This window comes from Eleutherodactylus coqui, chromosome 8 (assembly GCF_035609145.1).
Source record: "Eleutherodactylus coqui strain aEleCoq1 chromosome 8, aEleCoq1.hap1, whole genome shotgun sequence".
NCBI classification, from domain to species: Eukaryota; Metazoa; Chordata; class Amphibia; order Anura; family Eleutherodactylidae; genus Eleutherodactylus; species Eleutherodactylus coqui.
The window spans coordinates 145,505,362-145,531,206 of NC_089844.1; positions in this window are offsets into that span (position 1 = coordinate 145,505,362).

Genomic DNA, 25,845 nt, shown 5'->3' on the forward strand with positions numbered 1-25,845 from the left:
GCACCCCCCCACCCCTCCGGTGAGATCGGGGTAGCCGTGCAGGTGTCCTGACAGCCAGGGCCCTAATGAAAGGGGGGCTCGATAGACTGCCTGTCCAAAAGCAGTATGACGTAATGCTATAGCATTACGTCCTACTGCCGGAGCGATCACAGCATCGCATGTTGCTGTTCCAACAGAGGAACTTAAAACTAAAGAAAAAAAAAAAAAAGGTTTTAAAAATGGGAAAAAAAATAACTAATCTTTTATTATCCCCCACCCCCTTTTTCCATATCTATTATTTTAAAAAAACTTTACATTTTTACTACGTATTTTGTATCGCCGCATCAGTGCAAGTCCGATTTATCTTAGTAGCGCATTATTTTTCCTACATGTGAAACGTCGCCCGAGAAATAAACTAAAAAGTTTTAGTTACCTAACAATAATCCCTTGGTCAAGCACGTCGCCGGAAAAATTAAAAGCGGTATTGCGCAAATATTGAAGAAAAAAAAACAAAACTACTACAGCAGAACTCCATGCTCTGCAGTCACGAATTACATTACACATTAAACAACAATGACAACATAAGAAAGGTTACTTACCGAAGGGTGATGAGCAGCCTTTCTTCTGCAGTGATCGCCTTCCTCATCTGCGTATCTTGGTACATAAGGTCCCGGCGCACCAGCTCCAGAAGGCACTCAAAGGCCTCCATAGGCAGCCGGCAGAAGGCTACGAACTTCTCCAGATGGTTGCAGAGAGAGAGAAAGGGAGAGCGGGCTAAAATAAATAAAAAATCTTTGTGCAACCTCAAACCTATTCCCATGGTACACTTCACTTACTTTTTTAAAATCTTGGTACAGACTGGCGAAATGACCCTTGCTACCCCTTTCAGTCAGCAGAGGATGTACCCAGTATCGTCTGTGACGCCGGGAAGCACGATCAGTCTGCATAAGAAAACTGGCAAGAATTAAAGCACATGGCCGCAATCGCACTATAGTGCACAATGCATCAACAAACAACCAGGAAACTAAGCACACAATGTCCATTAAAACCCTTGCTCACCTTTTTGGATTTTTCTGCCTGCATCAATACCACTAGCAACAGAAGTTTGCGGCGGTAAGCACGCTTGAAACGCAGTCGGCGTGCAGGCTCCATCAGGTCAGGTAGTTGTAGCAGACAAAATGGCCTGCAATACAAATCTCTTCCTATCCTGTGCAGAAATGGGTGGGAACGATGACATCACAGGAAACAATTTTTTTTTTTTTAGAAGCCTAGAATGAGCACCTAAAATACGCTAGCAAATCCGCAACTAAAACCGCGTCTGTCAAGAAAAATCCACTGTGGTTTTTAACGCAGCTAAGCTCCTGCGGTAGAACCGCAGAGAAATACGCGGTGAAAACCGCATCTAACTTTGGCCATTAGTTTTGGATTTGCCGCAGATGCGGCAAGGTTGCGGCAAATCCGCAACGGAAAAAACGCAATATATCCGCGGTAATTACGCCCTGTGTGAACCCAGGCTATAATGACCTCTTGTTTGAGAAGCATGTCCCACTAAAAGACCATCTAGAACCCTGCGGGTTGGAGGCGTCTCAGAGAAGTTTCACAAATAAACATTTTTTTAATATTCATTATATGGACAAAAGTATTTGGACACTGCAGGATTTTATGAAAAAGTGCTTTATTCTTCTACCTCCCTCACACAGGGTGTTTTCAGCAGCGCTTTCAGCCCTGTGCTAAACGCTGTACAAGGCTCCCATTCATTTCAATGGGGCTGCTCACACGGGGCTGAAAACGCTGCTGTGAAAAGCGCTGCATGTTCTATCTTTCCACAAGTTCTCTGTATGTCTGGGCAGGAATATCTCGCCATTCCTCGTGCAAGCCTGTGAGAAGAGATTGTTGGGAAGATGGATGTGGGCGAGGGTGTCGGCCGTCGCTCCAGTCCGTCCCACAAGCGCTCGATCAGATGAATGAATAGTTATTACAAAATGAGCAGCTTTTTATTTTACCCATATAATTTTACCCAATATTTGCAGATTTGCTGATTTTCTGCAATGTCCAAATACATTTGTCCAATATGGAGTGTCCATCAGTAGGAAAGGAAGGAGGGTATGGCTTGTGGGTATCGGTATGGTCTCCTCAGTTTTGCCAATGAAGATGAAAATAATAAAGTTCCACAAGTCAGTTCCCGAAATAATTTTCCATATTGAACCTTGCTGTTTGCTGCAGGTGATGAAAGGGGGGAAGCAAAAATGAGGAAGAGGATATAGTGGAGGGTAGGATTGGGAAGGGGGGGGGAGCTAGCGATATTTTGCAGCGGGGGATGAGGAGGGACACCTGTCTGACAGATAGGCTCACCTCGGCAAATCGCGGCATGCGATTTGAATACCGCAAGCGGAGAATCGCTATGATTCTTCGCTTGTGGACAGGGGGCTGCGCTTTCCATAGCAACGCTATGAAAAGCTCACACTGCGTTACCCGCTGCTGGATTATCAACGCGAGTAATGCAATGCAAGAACACCCATCGACAGGCGGCCTAAAGGTTCTCCAGAGTGTAAAAAAATCATTTAAAGGGGTTGTCTCGCGGCAGCAAGTGGGGTTATACACTTCTGTATGGCCATAATAATGCACTTTGTAATGTACATCGTGCATTAAATATGAGCCATACAGAAGTTATTCACTTACCTGCTCCGTTGCTAGCGTCCCCGTCGCCATGGATCCGTCTAATTCTGATGTCTTCTGGCGTTTTTAGACGCGCTTGCGCAGTCCGTGATTCTGGCTGGTGAATGGGGCCGCTCGTGCCGGAGAGCTGGTCACCGCATCGTCATCGTAGCTCTGCCCCGTCACGTGTGCCGATTCCAGCCAATCAGGAGGCTGGAATCGGAAATGGAACGCACAGAGCCCATGGTGCACCATGGGAGAAAACCGCAGTGCATCCCTGGGAAAGGACCGGCGGCCATCTTAGGGAGATTTTTATAACTCCATATTTCGTCGGATCGGTGAGTAGCAAGTGGGTTAAAAACCGCTTTAAATTGCTATTTTATGTCAGGGGGGTGACAGGGGGAATGGGGTAATGTAAAATTTTGATGTTTGCCGCGAGACAACCCCTTTAACTGTCTTCCATATAAACAATTTAACATCCTGTTAGATAGAACAGTAACCAATGAATTGGAATATACAATATCTCTATGGCTTGTAGCTTCCCTGTAGGCAAGCTGGTCTCATATCCAGGTGATTTGTTTTAACATATACCTCAAAATGTATTTGTTGACCATAAAAGTACCTGAAAGATGCATTTATGTTTAATATTAGAGATGAGCGAGCACCAAAATGCTCGGGTGCTCGTTACTCGAGTCGAACTTTTCGCGATGCTCGAGGGTTCGTTTCGAGTAACGAACCCCATTAAAGTCAATGGGCGACTCGAGCATTTTTGTATATCGCCGATGTTCGCTAAGGTTTTCATTTGTGAAAATCTGGGAAATTCCCGAAAGTGATGGGAACGACACAGACACGTTTAGGGCAGGCGAGGGGCAACATGTTGGGCTGCATCTCAAGTTCCCAGGTCCCACTATTAAGCCACAATAGCGGCAAGAGTGCCCCCCCCCCCGCACTGTCAGCATAAAGATCGTTCTCCACTGCTACAGCTGTAACAGCTGTGGCAGAGAAGAACGATGTTAGCCAATTGAATTCAATTGAAAGCAATGCGCTACCGGTGAGTGCGGGATGAATTTTCGGGAAGGGCTTAAAAATATAAGCCCTTACCTGAAAATCATCCTAAAATGTGTAAAAAAAAAATAAAAATTTATGTCAGCATAAAGATCGTTCTCCTCTGCCATAGCTGTAACAGCTGTGGCAGAGAAGAACGATGTTAGCCCATTGAATTTAATGGAGCCGGCAATACAGCCGGCTCCATTGAAAGCAATGGGCTGCCGGCGAGCGCGGGATGAATTTTCGGGAAGGGTTTAAAAATATAAGCTCTTACCTGAAAATCATCCAAAAATGTGTACAAAAAAAAAAAATGTATACTCACCTTGTCCCTGCAGCCGGAGTTCAGCCGCGTCTGGCCGGCAGTTCTCCTGAAGTGCTCTGTGTAGTATTCAGCAGCCGGGGATTTAAAATCCCCGCCTGCTGAATGAGCTGCCTCTGATTGGTCACAGCCTTACCAATCAGAGGCAGCTCTCACTCACACCCATTCATGAATTCATGAATGGGTGACTGAGTGCTGCCTCTGATTGACAGCTGAGAGCTGCCCCTGATTGGTCCCTGCGCTGAGCCAATCAGAGGCAGCACTCACCCATTCATGAATTCATGAATGGGTGTGAGCGAGAGCTGCCTCTGATTGGTCAGACTGTGACCAATCAGAGGCAGCTCGTTCAGCAGGCGGGGATTTTAAATCCCCGGCTGCTGAATAGTACTCAGAGCAGTTCAAGAGAACAGCTGCCGGCCGCGGCTGAACTCCGTCTGCCGGGACCAGGTGAGTATATATTTTTTTTGTGTTTTTACACATTTCAGGATGATTTTCAGGTAAGGGCTTATATTTTTAAGCCCTTCCCGAAAATTCATTGTGAGATCGCCTGCAGCGCATTGCTTTCAATGGAGCCGGCTGTATTGCCGGCTCCATTAAATTCAATGCGCTGGACAGCTCCGGCTCGTTTCTATTGAAACGTGGCTAGGAGCAGTTTTTTCGGGCGATTTTTCGGCCCCGGTCACACGATTTGTGGATGCACATCCGTCATGCGATCCGCAAATCGCGGGAAAAAACGCCAGTGTGACAAAGGCCTTAATTGGTAGTGTTAGACTAGCAATGCACTATACCTGCTCTCTGATTAGCTAGTGCTGCTCATGTGATTAGCGCTGGTCAATTAAAGAACAGTGTCATAAAGTAGTTGGACAATTGTGGTGGCTATCTTGGTCAGCCAAAAATGGGGCCTAGGACCAGCAGTTCAGATGGACATCAGCAGAGAACAGTGATTGGTAATATACCTCTCCTCCAGTCCCGTGAAACTAACAGTCGCTTTAATTAAAGGTTATGTTTCAGTGGTCTACTCTACTGTATTGTTATATCAGCTATAAAAATGGTAGATGGTCTCAAAAACAAAACTTATCAGGACTTAAAGGACTTAATATGTACAGGAGGGACATGATGGAACCTTTCATATGTTACAGGTGTAAATAATGTTCAGGAGGGGGCATAATCTGAGATTAGTTGGGGTGAGGTCACGAGAAATGTCAGGAAATATTATTTTACTGAAAGAGTAGTAGATGCTTGGAACAAACTTCCATGGTTGGAAACTCAACAATAAATGAATTCATACGGCCCAGGATGAGCATATATTTATCCCAAGAGAGGAATAATACAAAGGCAGACTAGGTGGAGCAGGCAGTCTTTTTCTACCGTCAATTATCTATGTTTCTATATGTAGATGAGACTTATATAAGACATCATTTGGTTGTTATATAGTGAATAGTTAGGTGTAACATTGTAACAGGCTTGGTTCTTGGAGAAAGCATGCTAAAGGATTTGCATCACAATTGTTACATTGTTCAATGCATTTTGAAGAAAACATTTGCCCTTTAAAAATTAATCTTATTAATAAATGCGTCTTTTTTGTTGAATAACAGCATTAGAGAGCTGAACAATATTTACTACAGACTAAAAAGCTTGGAAATAGAATCAGTTTACATCTACTGCAAAACATATCTCACCAAACAAAGAGCAGCTACGGGTAACAGAAATATACTAATATCATTATCTATCTATCTATCTATCCATCTATCTATCTCATATCTATCTCATATCTATCTATCTCATATCTATCTCATATCTATCTATCTCATATCTATCTATCTATCCATCTATCTATCTCATATCTATCTATCTATCTATCTCCTATCCATCTCATATCTATCTATGTATCTCCTATCTATCTATCTCATATCGATCTATCTATCTCATATCTATCTATCTCCTATCTATCTATCTATCCATCTCATAGCTATCTATCTATCTATCTATCTATCTATCCATCTCATATCTATCTCGTATCTATCTATCCATCTCATATCTATCTATCTATCTCATATCTAGCTAGCTAGCTCATATCTATCTATCTATCTCATATCTATCTAGCTATCTCATATCTATCTATCTGTCTAGCTATCTCATAGCTATCTATCTATCTCTCTATCTATCTCATATCTATCTATCTGTCTATCTCATATCTTTCTATATATCTATCTATCTCCTATCTATCTATCTATCTAATATCTATCTATCTCCTATCTATCTCATATCTATCTATCTCTCTATCTATCCATCTCATATCTATCTATCTATCCATCTCATAACTATCTATCTAGCTAGCTATCTCATATCTATCTATCTATCTATCTATCTATCTATCTATCTATCCATCTCATAACTATCTATCTAGCTAGCTATCTCATATCTATCTATCTCTCTATCTATCTCATATCTATCTATCTATCTATCTATCTCATATTTATCTATCTATTGTGAGGGTTATAAACATATTAATTTATATATGTATGTATCTTTGATATACGTTTCCGGAGGCTTTAGGCCTAAATTGTACACTCTATTCTGTGTCCTATGAAAAGCTCTGATAAATGCTTGTACATTTAGGTTACTACTTAATTACATTAAGTAGAGGTGTAATCTTAAATGTCCATCATGTCTCCAAGATCTTGTTAATCTCGTTACAATGATCAAAGGATAATGGAATGCTTCGATCATTAACTGCTGTCTAGGGCATGTGATTAAAATGTAGATTGTGATAAAGAATCAAGGTACTAGACAGTCAGTCTACATTCCAACAAAAGAAGCCATGTTTATTGAGAAAACGCAATTATTCACCACCTTAGTACTTTGACCTCAGTATAACAGATTGAACTTTGTAACACTAGCCTTTGCACTGATACGCCTACTGATACGCCTACTGATACTCCTATTTTTTGTATAAGAAATGACAATGTACAGAATAAACACAGATTGCTTCTAGACACAGGCCTGATCTCTGTGTTTCATTGCTTTCTCACGGCGGCCGCCATAACCACCTCTGATTTGGAGCCTCACAGCATATTGACGGAACATTGAATTCCCTATCAGTAATTGGTGCCCAGAACGTGGGGCTTGAAGGAACAAGAGGACCACCTGCACCTCAAACCCCCCCGGACCCAGATGGGATAAGGAGCCACTCGGAACCACGGATTTACAAAAACTGCGCAGTAAGGTAAGGCTTTATCTTGCCACAATCTATCCGTGCTTCTTGGCTGCTCCTTTCCTGTCTGAGGGGTAAGAAGTGCATGCCTCTTATAAATCTTCAAGCTTTTTAAGAATTCATATGGTGGGCTGAATATGCTGTGCAGGTGTTCTTTAACTGTTATTGTCTTTATTTGTTACTTTGCATGGTCAGTGTACAGAATATGAAACCCTCTTGCCGATCTCTGGAAGGCATGGTATAAATTGTACCAGGGAAGCCTAAAATTTTCAGGGGATAAAATCCCTGATGGGAGCCTCTTATAGGTATAAGAGAAGTAGTTGAGACGGGGGAAAAATAAGTAGGGTTGGGAGGTACCGACACTTACAGACAAGTGAGGAAGTACTGACACTTAAAAAGTAGTAACTGACATTCAAATGTTTTTGTCTTTATGTGTGCCTGTTTATGCACGAGTGAGTGATTGATGAGTTGACCTGATCGACGGAACCTGACCTCCGGGGTGCAAATATAAATCTCTGTGTCCCGTGTTAACAGGAACCTGATCAGTGACGCTGAAAGGAGTCCCTAACAAGGCCACAATTCTGGACAGGGCCCCCTGCAGTTCCGTTTGTATATTTCAACGGTCAGGGGATTGTTTTATGTGTGTGAAAGGATAAAATAATAAGCCTCTTGGTGTACATAAACCGCCAGCCATGGGCAATACTGCTGGTAAAGAGGATAAGGTATGGAAGACAGCTAAAGAAATTGTACAAGAAAGAGAAGGCAGAGCTGCAGTTGGTAAAGGATGTGATAAATTGTTTAAGCACATAGGATATAAAGGGACAGGAGTATTAGATCTCCAGCAGTGGGAAAGGTTTTCAGACAGTCATGCTGGGTGGGCAAAAGATAGTGGATTACAGGAAATGTTGAATAGTTGGAAAAAGGCAAGTAGAGATATAGAAGATGCAGGATATCAGAGAAAAGAATTCAAAGGACAGATATATTATGCTCCCCCATTGCCAGGTCAGTTCCCTCTTCCACCTCCACCCCCTCCTTCATCTCAATTCCAACAGTCTCCCCCACCCTATGCCAAGCCATCCACTCCAAGGCCAAACACTGGACAGGAGGGATGGACCTGCTGGCATTGTGGACAACAAAACCCGGATTGGAGAGAAAGCTGCCCTGCTTGCGGAGCTCCTCGCCACAAACCGGTTATGCCTATGCTCACTAGATCCAAGGCTAGTGAGTGGAAGCAGGGAGAAGAGGACAAGGAGGAGATGCAGGGAGCGGAGAGTGGTATAGGAGCTGATGTAACACAGGGGGAAGGCAGAAGGAGCCAATATGATATGACCTCACAAAAAGTTAAATATAGACCATGGACACCTCAAGAGCATATGTCACTTATACAGCAATTACCAGACCCCATGACCAGACCTATGCCTTTCTTTAGACAGATAGCACAAATACAAGACACATACTCTGCAACATCAGCTGATCTGGGTCCTTTGATTATGTTAAAAACAGGGGAGGCAGTGGGAACTATAATTTTAAATTATGTGAAAGACTATTGTGGCACAGATTGGGATAAAATTAAACATAGAGAATTAAAAAGTGGTAAGATATTTTTAATTGGTCTAGAACGGTGGGCAAAAGAAAAATTAAAAGAATCCTCCCTGTCTCTTTCTAATGTCACACAAGAGAAGGATGAAAGTGTAGAGCAATTTTATGCCCGCCTTCAACAACGTTGGTCAGATCTGGGGTACAGGGGCATACAAGAATTGGGTGGCCATGTACTTAGCATGGCCTTTGTAGAGGGGTTGCGAGAACCCTTGAGGTCTAAACTCATGGATAACAAGCCTGAGTGGAGACAATATGAAGCAGCAGGCCTGGTGCAAGCAGCCAAGGGCATTGAACTAAATTTAAAAATCAAAAAAGGACATAGCTCTGTTATGATAGCACAATACAGCACAGGAGAGAACAAAATAAAACGGGGCACCCATCCCAAACATAACCTTAAGTGCCATTTCTGTGGTAAGCCTGGGCACTTTAAACGGGAGTGTAGAAAATTCCTCCAGCAGAGGGGTACTGAACAACCCACAAAAGCACGAGTCGCCAAGGGAGAAATAGAAAACCAAGATTGAATAGTCGGCGACCCTCTGCCCTTCTTCCCCATGAGCAATGTAAAAGAGGGTGTGGCCATTTTTCTTAAAGGGGAAGTACTCAATAAGGAAATTCCTTTCCTTGTTGATACAGGGGCAGCAACCTCAGTCATCCAAAGCCACCTAATTCCTCCAGCATACCGGCAAAATACAGCTCAAACTGTTGTAGGTCTTGAAGGAGTTCCTAAGAAACTTCAGGAAACAGACCCTCTCCCCATAAAATTCAGAGACCAGACAGTTTTAACAAAACTATTGGTGAGTGATGATATTCCACTGTCAGTTATGGGCACAGACATACTCTCTGCCCTGTCAGCTTCCATTCAGTTTACTGAAGAAGGAACAGTGCAGATTGATTTTGCAAAAACAAACGCAGAACAATTTTGCCAGATGGTGGCTTCTCTAGATGATCCACAGTCAATTTTCCTCTTAACTACAGAAGAGGAAATAATATTACAGGAAGTTCCACAGGAACTCTGGGCCAAGTCCAAAACAGATATTGGTCATATGAATGTGACACCCATGGTAGTCACACTAAAACCAGGATGCGTAGCACCCCAAGTAAAACAATATCCATTGGGTAGGGCCCAAGAGGATTCTATAGGCCCACAAATTACAGACTTAATTCAAATGGGGGCACTACGGGAAATAACATCACCAGCCAATACTCCCCTCTTCCCAGTTAAAAAGAAAACACAAAAGGGACAACCAGATGTTTATCGCATGATACATGATCTTCGGGAAATTAATAAAGTAACTGTACTCGACACCCCAGTAGTGCCAAATCCACATACGCTTTTAGCACAAGTCCCGCCCACTGCGACATTTTTTACAGTGATAGATCTTGCAAATGAGTTTTTCAGTGTACCGATCCATCCGGATTGCCAGTACCTTTTTGCTTTTACCTTCAAGGGTAAACAATACGCTTGGACCGTCCTGCCACAAGGTGCGCAGAATTCTCCAAACATGTACACCCAGGCACTCCAGTCTGTTTTGCAGGCCTGGACTCCGCCTGATGGAACTGTACTGTTGCAATATGTTGATGACCTTCTGCTTTGTGCTGAGGATCTGAAAACATGTCAATCTGCATCCATTTCTCTTCTAAAATTTTTAGCAGAAAATGGCTGCAAGGCTTCAAAGGAAAAATTACAGCTTTGTAAACAAAAGGTTGTGTTTCTAGGCCATTGCCTAGCTCAAGGAACCAAACATCTCACAGAAGAACGAAAAGCTGCAGTTCAAGCCATTTCTGTACCTTCTTCTGCTGCCAAACTCCGCACCTTTTTGGGGCTTGTCTCATACTGCCGTCCTTGGATCCGTTCTGCCTTATCCCTGATGCAACCACTCTATGATTGTCTTCCAAGTGTTCCTTTCTCTCTCACTCCTGAAGCAACTGACAATTTCCATACACTAAAACTCTCTATTCTCAGTTCTCCAGCACTGGGAATTCCTAATTACACTCTACCTTTCACTCTCTTCTGCACTGAACTTTCTGGTCATGCGACGGCAGTGTTGACACAAAAACATGGAGGACGTCCACGGCCACTTGGGTATTACTCCATGAGATTGGATCCGGTGGCCCGAGGAGCCCCGTCCTGTGTCCGTGCGGTAGCAGCAGTACAAGCAATGGTTGACAAATCTTCTGAGTTGGTCCTGGACTACCCCCTAGTGGTTCTCACCCCTCATGACATCCAGAGTATACTCACTCAAGTGCAACCTAAACACCTGTCTCTAGCTCGTCAAATAAGGTTACAATGTGCCTTGCTCATGCCTCCTAACATCTCCTTCCAACGGTGCACTACCTTGAACCCGGCTACTCTTCTTCCAATCGAGTATCCCGATTCAAATGGGGGGGTGGGGGATTTGGGTACTGCAGATCAGTTATTTTTAAATTCTGTACAGCATGATTCTGATTTATTTGATTCAAAACACCAGGATGATTGTCTAGAATTGATGCAGCAAGAAACTGCAGGTTTTGAATCAGTTACTGAAACGCCTATTGACAATGCACATTTTGAGCTTTTTGTAGATGGTTCACGGTACCAAGGTGAGGATGGCCGATTCCATACCGGGTATGCAGTAGTCACACAACATGATGTCCTAAAAGCAGAAGCTCTGCCTCCGCATGTCTCAGCACAAGAAGCGGAATTGAAGGCCCTCACTGAGGCGTGTAGAGTGGCAGAAGGTAAAACAGCAAACGTTTACACTGATTCCAGGTATGCATTTGGCATAGCTCATGATTACGGCCCAATATGGAAGGCCAGACAATTTTTAACTTCTGTAGGACAACCCATTAAGAATGGTGCAGCAGTACAGAACCTTATGAAAGCCCTACTCCTACCAGATAAAGTAGCAATCCTAAAGGTGAAAGCTCATACTAAAGCCGATACTGCAGAAGCAAAAGGCAACGCCCTCGCAGACTTCACAGCAAAGGCAGCAGCCCTCAAACCATGGAAGAAAGAAGAAAAGAAGATACTGACCGCACAAGTCAGAGACTATGATTTGGACTTTGATAAAAATATGGACATTGATGTACTAAAGACATTACAGTCACAAGCCAGCAAAGAAGAAAAAGATAAATGGACTAATATGGGAGCAGTAGAACAGGGTGGCGTATGGCAAACAGTCAGTAGAACTTGCCTACCACGATCCCTGTACCCCATGATGGCCCAGCTGATCCATGGAAAGACTCACCTATCAAAGGCAGCTATGCTACTGACGCTTGAGAGAGAATGGGTGGCCCCTGGGTTCTCTGTAACTGCTGCATCATTTGTCCAATCTTGTATGATCTGTGCCGTGAGCAACCCAGGACAGAAAGTAAAGGTCCCGCAAAAACACTTGCCTAGGCCACTCTACCCATTTCAGAGATTGCAAATTGACTATATTCAGCTCCCACGTGTGGGGAAATATGAATATGTGCTTGTTGTTGTTGATATCTTCTCAGGTTGGGTTGAGGCCTACACCATCACCAAGGCAACTGCTCAGGCAACAGCAAAGAAGCTCATGAATGAGGTAGTCTGCAGGTATGGGGTACCAGAGGTAATCGAGTCAGACAGGGGTACACATTTCACAGGTGAAATAATGCAACACATCATGTCTGCCCTGGGTATTTCCCAAGCATTTCACACCCCTTATCATCCACAAAGTAGTGGGAAGGTAGAAAGGATGAATGGTACCCTAAAACTAAAAATACAGAAAGCAATGAAAGAAACAGGCAAACCATGGACTGAGTGCCTCCCATTGGCCCTTTTCTCAGTCAGATATGTGCCTAACAGAAAAACAGGATTATCACCATATGAAATCTTGTTTGGGTGTGCACCCAGGTTGGGTCTGTACTTTCCACAGGTACTGCAGGCCCAGTATGGTACTCTAACTGACTATGTTATGTCCTTAAATGCACGCCTAAAGGCAACACACAATCAAGTGTTTTCTTCAATTCCAGATCCAAATTCTCTTGAAGGAACGCATGATCTGCAGCCCGGAGATTGGGTAGTGACAAAGAGACACGTGAGGAGGACATTGGAACCAAGGTTTGACGGCCCGTATCAAGTGCTGCTCACAACCAGTACTGCCGTCAAACTAGAGGGTAAAACCAATTGGGTACATGCCTCACATTGCAAAAAGGTTAAGAAACCACAATATGAGAGAAATGAGACTATTCCTGGTGCTTGGAATTCTCCTGCTTATCGCCAGGGCCTGGACCCTGACGCCAGCGGGAAAGTTGAAATTGGCACAAACTAAGGAAGGAGGTGTTGTTAGAAGCTACTGGGGTTGGGCAAATAAAACTAAAGCCAGACAGCAAGACGAGTTCATATGTGAAGGCAATCATAGGTGCATAATAGCCAATTTTACACTAGGAGAGACCAGTGGCTTATATGTCCCCTTCAATAAATTTAAAGGTCGTTCATATGTCATACAGGAAGGAGAGCATCCTTGGATAAACATTATCAGTAGAGTAAATATCTCATGCTATAAACTAACCCAAGGATGTGTGGCTCATATAGATAAGCAGTTCACATATGAGCATCTTTCAAAAAACGTTAATGTGTAAGGGTGACCAAGTTGGAAGAGGAGGCACAAACCAGACAATATCTTTAAAAGATACATATACTCTCCTGTGCATTAATGGTACTCCTATAGCTAACTCTCTAATGTGGTTAAACCTTTTGACCGTCCTGGAAACAACCCCTGTGGTACACACTGACAATTTAGTTAGGCTCCCCCATACATGTAAAAATGTCTCAACCAAACAACAGAGGACCGTAGTGCAGTTTAATATATCTTTCCCCGTAATGAAATCATGCTCTAGAATGAAGAGAGAATGGTACGATACTCTTCTTGGAGGAATAGGAGCAGGCACAGGGGTTTTAAATTCAATAGATTTAGAAGTAATGAAAAATAAGATGGCAGGGGAAGGAAGAGATGTGTCTAATCTGGTCAATATTCAGGCACAATGGATGCCCTCCATATTCCTCCCCCAACATCTTGCATTAGGATATAATAAGGATGTATTAACGCTTTTTAATCTGAGTTTTGGGGTTCAAAATGATTTGTTTGTAAATATGAGTAAATTCATAAACTATACACAATGTAGCCTGCAATATGTATATATGATTCACGAGAAGGATAAAGCACAGTCAGATTTGATGACAAATAATGAAAAATTGTGGAGAAATATTTTCAAGAATGTAATTCCAGTAGCATCCTGGATATGGCCCCGGGCTGATAGTGTAGAATGCTCTGATGAATATTGCACTGGAGAAATGACTTTTTATGATGTAAAGGACACAAGCCTGATGTGTAAGTTTGTAGTACTACCTGTGGTGTTCGGACCGCCTCTATATGCTTTCCAATATTGGTTGCCCAAGTTCACAGGTACTATGATTGATAGTGAAAATAAAACCCATGGCATGGAGAACTGTGAAGAAACACTGGATGGCCTAGTATGCGGACGGAGTACAGCCGCATATGAGCCATGTTTCCTGCAGCCTTCAGTCAGCATATGTGATTGGACGGTGCTACCTGCGTCTTTCCATATGCTGATAGACGTTGGCCCCCAATATATATGCTTTGTTACCAACCAAACTAAAACCACCAGTATGTATAATCTCACCACTCCATTTTCTGGATGTTTACAGAACATATCGGTGATACATTGGTTTACAGAAACTTACACCTTTTTGCCAGATGCTGAAGCTGCAATAAAGTATTACTGGCACCCAGATGCTATCCCTATGTCAAATCTGACTATATCCTTGGGTAGAATTGTAAGACTAATGAAAGACACTGAACACCTTCAAAAGCATTTGGATGTTACTAACCTCTCCCTTATGGAATTAGAAAAACAAACTATATGGGTAGGAGATAAGTTGGTCAGCATAGGTAATAAGATCCAGATAGACACAGAATATAACTGGTATGATATTTTTACTGGATGGTCACCTACAGCAGGAAAGATGATGGATTTTATGTTTCACCCATTACTAATACTGTTTCTTTTGTTCATTCTTTTGAGTGTTTGCAACTTATGGACATTCTGTGGGATACGGAGACAAGCAAATTATCTGGAATCGCTCCCTCTACGATATCCTTAAAACAGTCAAAAGAGTAAAAGAGCAACAACAGTGGGGATCCGGCGAAGAGGATAGAAAGACCGGCAGGGGTGGCTTAGCACCCTTGATAGTACCACAACAAAGGCTCTTTTCAAGATGGACTGTTTCAAATGGGGGATTGTGAGGGTTATGAACATATTAATTTATATATGTATGTATCTTTGATATACGTTTCCGGAGGCTTTAGGCCTAAATTGTACACTCTATTCTGCGTCCTATGAAAAGCTCTGATAAATGCTTGTACATTTAGGTTACTACTTAATTACATTAAGTAGAGGTGTAATCTTAAATGTCCATCATGTCTCCAAGATCTTGTTAATCTCGTTACAATGATCAAAGGATAATGGAATGCTTCGATCATTAACTGCTGTCTAGGGCATGTGATTAAAATGTAGATTGTGATAAAGAATCAAGGTACTAGACAGTCAGTCTACATTCCAACAAAAGAAGCCATGTTTATTGAGAAAACGCAATTATTCACCACCTTAGTACTTTGACCTCAGTATAACAGATTGAACTTTGTAACACTAGCCTTTGCACTAATACGCCTACTGATACGCCTACTGATACTCCTATTTTTTGTATAAGAAATGACAATGTACAGAATAAACACAGATTGCTTCTAGACACAGGCCTGATCTCTGTGTTTCATTGCTTTCTCACGGCGGCCGCCATAACCACCTCTGATTTGGAGCCTCACAGCATATTGACGGAACATTGAATTCCCTAACACTATCTAGCTATCTCATATTTATATCATATCTATCTATCTAGCTATCTCATATCTATCTATCTCATATCTCTCTCTCTATCTATCTATCTATCTCTGGGTCCCATTGCAATATACTGTATGTGAAAGAGCGTCCCTCATCTACCATATGCCATTTATAATACTGGTGCCCTCATGACTATGTAGAATATTCTACACCAATCTCTATATAAATTAGGATATTAGATATACTAATAAAATATAGATGGTGAGATATTTATATATCATCAACATTGCATCTTCCAGGCTTTGCATGTACATCCTATATCAGAAACACTGAAGAATGGATCAGTAAAAACTTTGGACTTTTCAATAGCAGTGCAAGAATCTCAGATTTGCTGGAAATTCACCCAGATCTGGAAATAATAAGTTGAATTGCGTTTTGTTTACAATTTCTGATAGAAGACTACTTTTATTTCCTTACTTTGCTCTATGCCTGTATTCTAGGGGTCTGTCTTGAAAATATTGGCTCCAGGTGACGTGCCCCTGCTTCTAACCAGAACTGATGTACTCTTGAATGTAACGGTGCTAGAGAGAGTTACAAGCTTGATAGAAAAAGACAATATCAGCGAATATTTGGAAATTATTCTAAAGACAAGTGCTGAGGTATTGTAAGATTGCAGCTACTATATTATTACATTTGGGGAATTCCATAGCATCAAAAAAGCCAGGATTTGTCTATCACTGCAACACCACTGACCATATAATAATGAGCTTCAGTGGAGATACTTCACTTTTATGGCATGCCGATTACATAACTCTGTTAGATAAAATGGGACTGGGGGATCAAATCCCTGGGACCCATTCTGGGATCAGAGAGGTGTGGTCAATTTTCAGACTATTAATTGAAGGCATGGAAAACAATTCTTGCTCTTTTAGTTCTGTGGCTCCTATGCACTTCTAAGATGCAGACTGATGTCACCTTGTTTGCAAGATCGGTGGTGGCTCTAGCAGCTGCACCTCCATTGATCACCCTTTAAAGGGGGTATTACAGCCAAAAATATTTATCCACTAAATGTTAGATTGATGAGAGTCCTACTGTTGGAAGACTATGAACCACTAAAATGAGGGACTCTGGTACCTCGTCCCTTGCAGCTGCACAAACACAGAGCCGAGAAGCAGTTGACCATGTGTTGCCCCCCCTTACTTTAAGTCTTTGGGAAATAACTGAACATCTACCAATCTAACGTTTATCATCTATCTAGTGCATAGGTCATAAGGGTTTTTGGCTGGAATATCCCTTTAAGACCTATCAAACTGACAGACTAAAAAGATCCCATAATGGGGCTATTGCTTTATTAACCCCTTAGAGACCAGGCTGTTTTGTACCTTAAGGACAAGACCCTTTTTAGGGATTTTACCCATGTGGCAGTTTTACTGCCCTATTTTTTTCTTTTAGCTACCAAAATAATTTTTGCTACGTTTTTTTTCCGTGACACATAGGGCGATTTTTTAAATATCTGTTTCACTGACTTTTTTCCCGTTTTTTTTTTTGTTTTATTGTGGGTAAAAAGATTTTAAAAATTATTTTTGAAAAAAAATTTATAGTTATTTTTTTAATTAGTATATTTATGCTAAAATAAAGTATGGGAATCTCGGCGGTAACGTGACTGCCAGGCTCGCATAGTGGAGGTAACACTTCCATTTTCATTTTTAGTACATATTACTCATTGAGCAATGTGTACTAAAGAAAGGAGGAGGCAGAAAGGGTTAAAATCAACTTCTCCCTCCTTCTCCTCCGAGTTATCAGCTGTGACTAACAGCTGATAACCCATCCTGCTTCTGATTGATTGCAGAAGCAGGAGCCCTGCCGAAATTTTACTATCGGCCTGGCTTTAAGCACGAGACCAAGCGCTGTATATTTACCGCGCCTGGTCCTTAATGGGTTAATGTTTGAGTTATCACAGTCATCATCTTTTTAACTCTCTGTGATTCTTTTATTGTGTGTAGGACGGGCTCTCAAAAAGACAGTTGGAGGATGTAAAGGAAACTCTTCTGGCCATGCAACTTCATAAACTCAGATCAAACTTTTCTACTTATGACACACAAGAATGGACACTTCTGTTTCAAACCTATTTGATTAACCTGCTCCCAAATTTCAACCAAACACTACTTCTTCTTCTTCCAATCAATATCTCTTGTTCTTCATTCCAGGCCATGTGAGTAGAAGAACGTCATTCTCCTGAAGAGGAGAACATTCTATTTTCTGATGACTTGGCTATGTTATCTTTAACTGGGAATGGAATCTGAGATGATATAAAGTCTGTACCTGAGTTTTTCCTGTCTTATGCTTTTGTTAACCCACAAATAACTGGAGACATACTTGTCTAGTATCTACAGTATTATCTCATCATTGAAACAGGCACATTCAATTGAACCTAACAGCCATGTTCATTTGAGAACTGGAACTAAAAAAATAAACAAGAAAAAATGCAGATTAAAATGAGAGAAAATGGGTGGAATTTGCATTACTGTATATTCCGGCGTATAAGACGACCTTTTAACCCCAAAAAATGTGCTCTGCAGTCGGGGGTCGTCTTATACGCTAGCTATACCAAAAAAAAAGTGTCAAAAAAAAAAAACAGTACTCACCTCCCCTGGCGTTCTGCGGCGCTTCTGCAGGCTGTCGCTCCCTCCTTGTCCCCGACAGAGCATTGCTTTCTGTATGCGTGGCTTGAAATCCCTGCCTCCAGAAAGCTAATGTTGTGATTGGCTGACGTTATGTGGCGTCAGCCATTCACAGCTGTTCAATGTTAAATGGCTGTGATTGGCTGACGCTGCGTGAGTTAGCCAATCACGGCATTAGCTTTCTGCAGACGGGGAATTCAAGCCCCGCTTCCAGAAAGCAATGCGCTGTCGGGTACAAGGAGGGAGCGACAGCCTGCAGAAGCGCTGCAGAACGCCGGGGGAGGTGAGTACTGATTTTTTTTTTTGACCCTGTATTCCAGGAGTATAAGGCGACAGTTGGGGGGTTGTCTTATATGCCCAGTCGCCTTAAATGCTGGAATATACGGTACTTTGTGTCTGGCTGGGAGTTAGGAGAAGATCGCCCTCACTGGTCCAGTCACCTTCTCTAGATTTAGAAGGAATATATCACCTATATTTTTAACAAAGCCTCAGAGTTGGACCAAAACAAAAGGAAAAAATATTTTTACCTAAAATTTAACTTTTATTAATATTATTAAAATTTAAGCACTCAAAAACTAAATGATAAAAAAATAACTGGGATGTGAGACTACACGTCCGTGCAGTGTCTCACAATATGAGCCAGCTGTTATGACAATAGAGACTAAGATATGATGAATTGATATCTACTCATTACATCAAATCTGGCGGCATCTGTTGGGGAAGCTGGTCTTTTAGTACAGAGCCCCATGTAGTCCACCCTGCAATGCTTATGTCAGACTCTTTATCTGGCAGCATTTATCACACATGCTGGCAGTTCATGCAGGGATATAATCACTTGCTGAATCTTCAGTACATAGCAGTGTACTGCTGCATGGTAGCGCACCATTTGCAGCAAGTGTTACAGTCATAACTCTGATATTTGTACAGAATTAGCAAGGTAGGATATTGTTTCTCTTGGACCGGTTTTGTCTAATGCATTACACTCATTCACACATTGAGACTCTGAGCCTTTAAATTCATTGTTACTACAACATATTTTACAACATATCAATAAAGGTTACTTTTTAAGGGGACCCAACTGTGGGTTTCAGCTTATGGCAAAGGCTGTGTTGAGATTGGTTACAATTTAACCCCTTAGTGGGCCCTTGAGCCCTTAAAGGGGTTGTCTCGCGGCAGCAAGTGGGATTATACACTTCTGTATGGCCAAATTAATGCACTTTGTAATATACATCGTGCATTAAATATGAGCCATACAGAAGTTATTCACTTACCTGCTTCGTTGCTGGCGTCCCTGTCTCCATGGCTCCGTCTAATTTCGCTGTCTTCTGGCGTTTTTAGACGCGCTTGCGCTGTGCGGTCTTCTGCCTGGTGAATGGGGCCGCTCATGCCGGAGAGCTGGTCACTGCGTCGTCATCGTAGCTCCGCCTCCGTCACGTGGTGCCGATCAGCCAATGAGGTGGCTGTATCGGCAGTGGAACGCGGAAGACAGAAGAAGAAACTCCACGGTGCACCATGGGAAGACCCGCAGTGCACTGTGGGAGAAGACCAGCGGCGCCATCTTTAAAAGAAGAAATGAAGAAGCTGCAGAACGCTGATGCAGGTAAGTGCAATGTGCTTTTTAAAAACTAACAAATGCTTTCTTTTTCACAGGGCATAATGCAGGGGTCCATTTAAAAAAAAAAAATCGCTTTCGCCGCGAGACTACCCCTTTAATTTTTGTTCACAATTTTTAGATTATGCATTTAATCCTCCACTGCCTACAAGTGCACTTTTATTTGGTATTTTATATTCACTTTTTAATGTTTAATTAATTTAGACTTCCCAATTCTTTGATCAGTACTTCTTACTTGCTGGTACTGTTGACATAACTGGTAGCAAAAGACAAAGACAATACATTCCTCCATCATATAGATGACATTAGATTATATTTTCAGAGTGGAAGGATTCAGCAAAAGCTTTACATCTCTGACACAAGAGGTACAAGAAGATGTCTACAGCTACTTCATTAAGAGATACATGACTTACCAGGCATCTACAGTTGCAGGTAAATATTAGAGACGTATCTGGCCCTACGACTACGTATGTGTACATGTAGGTGGCTATTCTTAAGCCAGGACATTGCTCTACAGTTTCTACCCACTCCTAATATTTATCATATCTTCATTATTACCGCCTGGGTATAAACACCATCGTTTGTTCATAACTTTTTATCGAGCCCTTTGAAACTTACCTGATTAAATCCCTTAAGGACCAGGCTGCTTTGTACCTTAACTCTTTAAGGACCAGGCTGTTTTGTACCTTAAGGACCAGACACTTTTTAGGGATTTTACCCATGTGGTGGTTTTAATGCCCTATTTTCTTTCCTTCAGCTACCAAAATTATTTTTGCTGTTTTATTTTCCATGACATATAGAGCTATTTTTAAAATATTTTTTTCACTGACTTTTCCCCCCATTTTTTAGTTTTATTGTGAGCAAAAAGCTAAAAAAATTATTTTTTTAACATTGTTATTTTTTTTAAATTAGTATATTTACGCTAAAATAAAGTATGGGAACAGATTCCTCATTTTGTTTCGTACGTTTTGATATATAATACGGCGACAGTTCTGGTTGACTTCGTTTTTGGGTTATTTTCTTAGTTATGTATATATTTTTATTTTATTCTGTAATTTTTTTTTACTTATTTATATAATTATTTTTTTTTAATATCTATATCCCCCATGACGTCATATAAGACCTAAGGGGGACATTCACATGTTTTTGCTATTTGACACTTTTCGTAGGAGCCTCAGTTACAGGGAAAACGTCCCCTGTAGTGAAGTCACTGGCAGAGTCGATCAGGGTCTGCTAGGACCCTGTAGTTCTGCTATGACAGGGGATCCCGGCAGCCGGCTCGTGTACTGGAAGAACGATTTTCACTTGTACTGTCTAGTACATACAGCTCATTGAGAGCTGTGTACTAGAGAAAGGAGAAGGCATTAAGGGTTAAAAAACCTTCCTGTCTTATCCCACGGGTTCTCAGCTATCACGAACAGCTGACAACCTGACATAAATAATTATTCACATCCATGTATGTGCCTTGTCATAAGTATCTATGTATAAATATGTATGTCTCTTTCTGTGTCTCCATTTCATTTTGCTTTGATGAAGGATGTAAGACTGAAAGCTTATATTAACATGTATTTTTGTTAATTTTTACCATTAAAAGGTATCATATCTACAAGATTACATGGTTTCTCTTGCTGGGAATAAACACATTTTGCTCTACTGGTTAACATGGTACTAAACTTATCATTTAGTAACACGGTTATTTTTTCTCTCTTTTTTTCCTTTATAGGTGTTGTTTGCGATGCTGTTGACTACCAAACCTGGATTCAGATGAATTTTGGTTATTTTATCAAGTATTCCACAACAGAAGACTTAATAGTCTTCAACAAAAACCTTACAATGGTAGGTGAATGCCGATTTAATTTAAGCAGGCAAATAGACCTCCACATTCTCACATCTTTAGTTTTTGAAGTGTTTACTTTAGGGTCCCCAATCGCTATCTGTTTTCCGTAGAGCTTAATGTCAAGATGGCAGCAAAACGTAAACTTTGAGGATTCTGACATTTGTGTAGGATTTCATTGCATGTGGGTAAATTTATCTGTAGATGGATATTGTTAAATGGAAGTAAAGAACTCCAACACAATGTCTTCTAAGAGGCACAGTCCGTTTCAAAGAATTTCATGATCCATTGACAAAGAAAGGTTTAGCCGTTCTGCCGTCCATCACTAAATATCATGCTCCACTGTGTTGCCAAAGAGCCACTTATCGATAATATTATTTATTTTTCCTATTATGTTGAGGCCTTGCCATTTGAGAAGGCCATCTCTAGTTTTTCACTCCACCTTTGTCTCTTTTCCAGAATGCTCTCACACCGAATATTACGGCTGACCTTGTGACCAGGACAGATGTTCTTCAGAATGAAACCTTGCTTATTTCATATCTAAGCAAGGTGGGACTAGAAAATATTACAGACTTTTTGACTGCTCTGACATCGACAGCAGCAAAGGTAAGCAACTCAAATCCTCAAACGGATGTTTTAAGTTTGGAGATGTCAACACTTGCAACTCAAGGATAATTGTACAGATGCACAAAACATGTTTAGTATGGTGGCAATTTAGGATGAGTCTGTTTTTGTGAAATCATAGTAAAACCCTTACTCTTCCCACAGGAAAACTTGTCACAGTATCAGGTAGACACAGTAAAGGAAACACTTTTGGCTGTGCAGCTTCAGCAACTTCAGTCCAGCTTCTCTGCGTATACCACTAGAGATTGGAAGGTTTTGTTTGAGATCGACTTGACAGTCTTGATCAACTATTTTACTGAAACCCTTCTTCAGCTCTTGCCAACAACCATTTCCTGTGAATCCTATCAAGCCATGTAAGTACGAGCGTATTACAAAGTTATAGAACATGTGCAAATTCTTGCCTATTCAGTTGGAATGAAGAAAACGTTCTAGATACCTATGTTTTGATAAACCACAGATATGTCATTCCCATGTTTCATTTGTCACACAGAGTAAAAGGCTTCAGCCTTGCTTCTGGCACGATTGATGATAACACCGGGAGAGATATTTACAATTTCTTTATCAAGAGATATATGACTCAACACTCAACATCTACAGGTAGGACGCCTACTGAGCCGCTTAAAATACAAAGACGCAGATATGTGATCTTCCTAAAACATTGTGTTTCATCTTTTTTAGTTTTAACAGATTTTATTAAAGATCAGAAAGTTAAAACAGTAGTCATTCATGCTTTCTAATTTCCCCAGACAGGGGGCGATAGGACTAGTAAAAGGAATGACAAAGGTTTATTTTCATACATTTTCGTACATTTCTTGCATGACCTTTCATTTAACGAACTGAATTCTATTGTATCGCCTGTTTCTGGCATTTTCAGTGAGTTCTGGGTATTCAGGCTTCTGCAATTATAAACTTATATAGAGAACATAAAAACATGGAAAGGTAGGTCTTCACTTCTTATTTTCCATTCGTTACCAACTTTGGCTAATTATTTTGCTTAACTCTTCTAGGATTTATGTGGTTATCAGGGGGGAATTTAGGTTGAGAGCAAGTTATGTCTGAGGCCTGGGATGTCCATTATTTCGATCCAAGGTCTCCATAATTCACTGTATTTCGTTAACGTGTCAGTTTGAATAGCATGTAGTCTTTCATATAGGGCAATCTGGGAGATCCGGTTTTGGACTTCATTATATGAAAGGACTGGTTGTTTCCACCTAGCTGCTATATGGATTCTAGTCGCCATGCATATGTGCTGGATCAATTTATGCGCTTGGTATTTTATTCCTGGCGGACGATCTCCTAGTAGAAATAGTGTTGGAGATTTGGGGAGTGGTCCAATAAATAGCCTTTGTAATAGTCTGTGTATCTGAGACCATAGTCTGGCTACCACCGGGCAACTCCACCATATGTGGGCTTGGGATCCTACTTCTGTATATCCCCTAAAGCAGAGTGGCGAGGTCAAGGGGAAAAATGTATTTATTCTTTCTGGGACTAGATGGGTGCGGTGTAGGATCTTAATGGATGTTTCCATTAAGGAGACTTGGTGGCTACCTCTGGTGATAGTTTCACAGCAATGCTGCCATCTCTCCACATGTGAATTTGTAGTTCTGTTTCCCAATTTCTCATAAATGGAAGTTTGCTTTCAATATCAGGTTTGTTTAACATTTTATATAGTAAAGATAAAGTTCCTTTCCTCAAGGGGTCATTTTTGCATAATCTTTCAAATGTTGTCAGTTCAGGGATCACCCTTGGTAAGTTTAGTGAATGTAGGAAATGGAAAAATTGATTGGCTCGGAAGTTTTCTGCTGTTGGGAGATTATAATTAGTTTGAAGTTGGTTTAGCGTTATTATCTGAGAACTCATTAGGAAGTGGTTAAGATTTGTCAGTTCATTTATCTTCCACCATTGAAAATGGATTAAGTCCATACTCGGTGGGAATCTTATATTAGGTATGATAGGCATCATCCTAGTGTGTTTATTGGTGAGCTTATATTTATATCGGATACTTCTCCAGATTCTCATGGAGTGGAAGATGAGGGGACATCTGGTATGTAAGTTTGGTCTTAAGGGATTGTTAGACCATATTAGATTAGGAAAAGTTTGTGGGGATATTCTAGATGATTCTAACTTTACCCATAATGGAGCTTTTTCTCCCCCCAGTGTCGATAGCCCTTGGGCTATTTGTGCTGCCACATAGTACTTCCAAAGGTTGGGGACAGAAAGACCTCCCCTGTTTTTATGCTTATACATGAGGGTGTTTTTAATTCTTGGTTTTTTTGAGGCCCAGATGAATTGAAAGACACGTCTCTATAGATTTGCTATCACTGGGCGGGGGATTGGGATAGGTAGTGTCCTGAATAAATATAGTATGCGGGGTAGTAGGTTCATTTTTATTGTGCTGATTCTTCCCACCCAAGATAGTAGGGGGTCATCCTATTTGGTCAGGTCTGCCATAAGTTTTTGTATCGGGGGGGGGGGTAGTTCCATTTATATAAGGTGGTTAAGGATGTGGTTAAGTTGATACCCAGGTAGGGGATATAGTGAGGTTGATGTTGGAAGCCGAAATTTAAGTCTATTAATTTTGTTAGGGAGGGCGGGGAGTTCAAATATGTAATGTCACATTTATCTTTATTGATTTTTAGCCCTGAGAGCACCGCCCACTTATCTAATAGTCCCATTAAGTTGGGGAGGGAAATTAATGGCTGGGTTAGTGTAAGCAGAAGGTCATCTGCGAATAGGCTTAACTTGTACTCCACTCCCTCCACCACCACTCCTCTAATATTGGGGTTTTGCCTAATGGCTATTGCGAGGGGTTCATTAGCTAGTGCAAATAAAGCAGGTGAGAGGGGACAGCCTTGCCGTGTGTCTCTCCTGATTGGGATAGGGGTTTCTTTGCTTGTTGGTAGTTTTAACAAGGTGGAGGGAGTGGAGTACACCGCCGCTAACGAGTGTACAAAGGCTCCCTCAAAGCCCATACGCTGCAGGATAAAGAATAGGTAGTCCCAGGCCAAAGAATCAAAAGCGTTTTCTATGTCTAGGGCTAATAAGGTGACGGGGATTTTTGTGTCTTTTAAATAGTCGATTATATTTAGTACCTTTCTAATATTGTCTGGGGCTTGTCTTGATGGGATGAATCCGACTTGATCTTTGTGTATAAGATTTGGGAGAAATTGGTTCAATCGGGTCGCCAGGATAGATGTGAAGATTTTATAATCGATGTTCAACAACGAGATAGGCCTATAGCTTTTGGGGGAGAGAGGGTCTTTTTTGGCCTTGGGTATAACTGTTAAATTGGAATTTAGAAATTCTTGGGGAGAGGTATCACCCTTCAGCAGTGATTGAAAAACATTTTGTAGTGGTCCTATTAGGGATTCTTTGTATTTTTTACAATAGATTGCAGTGTAGCCGTCGGGGCCAGGGGCC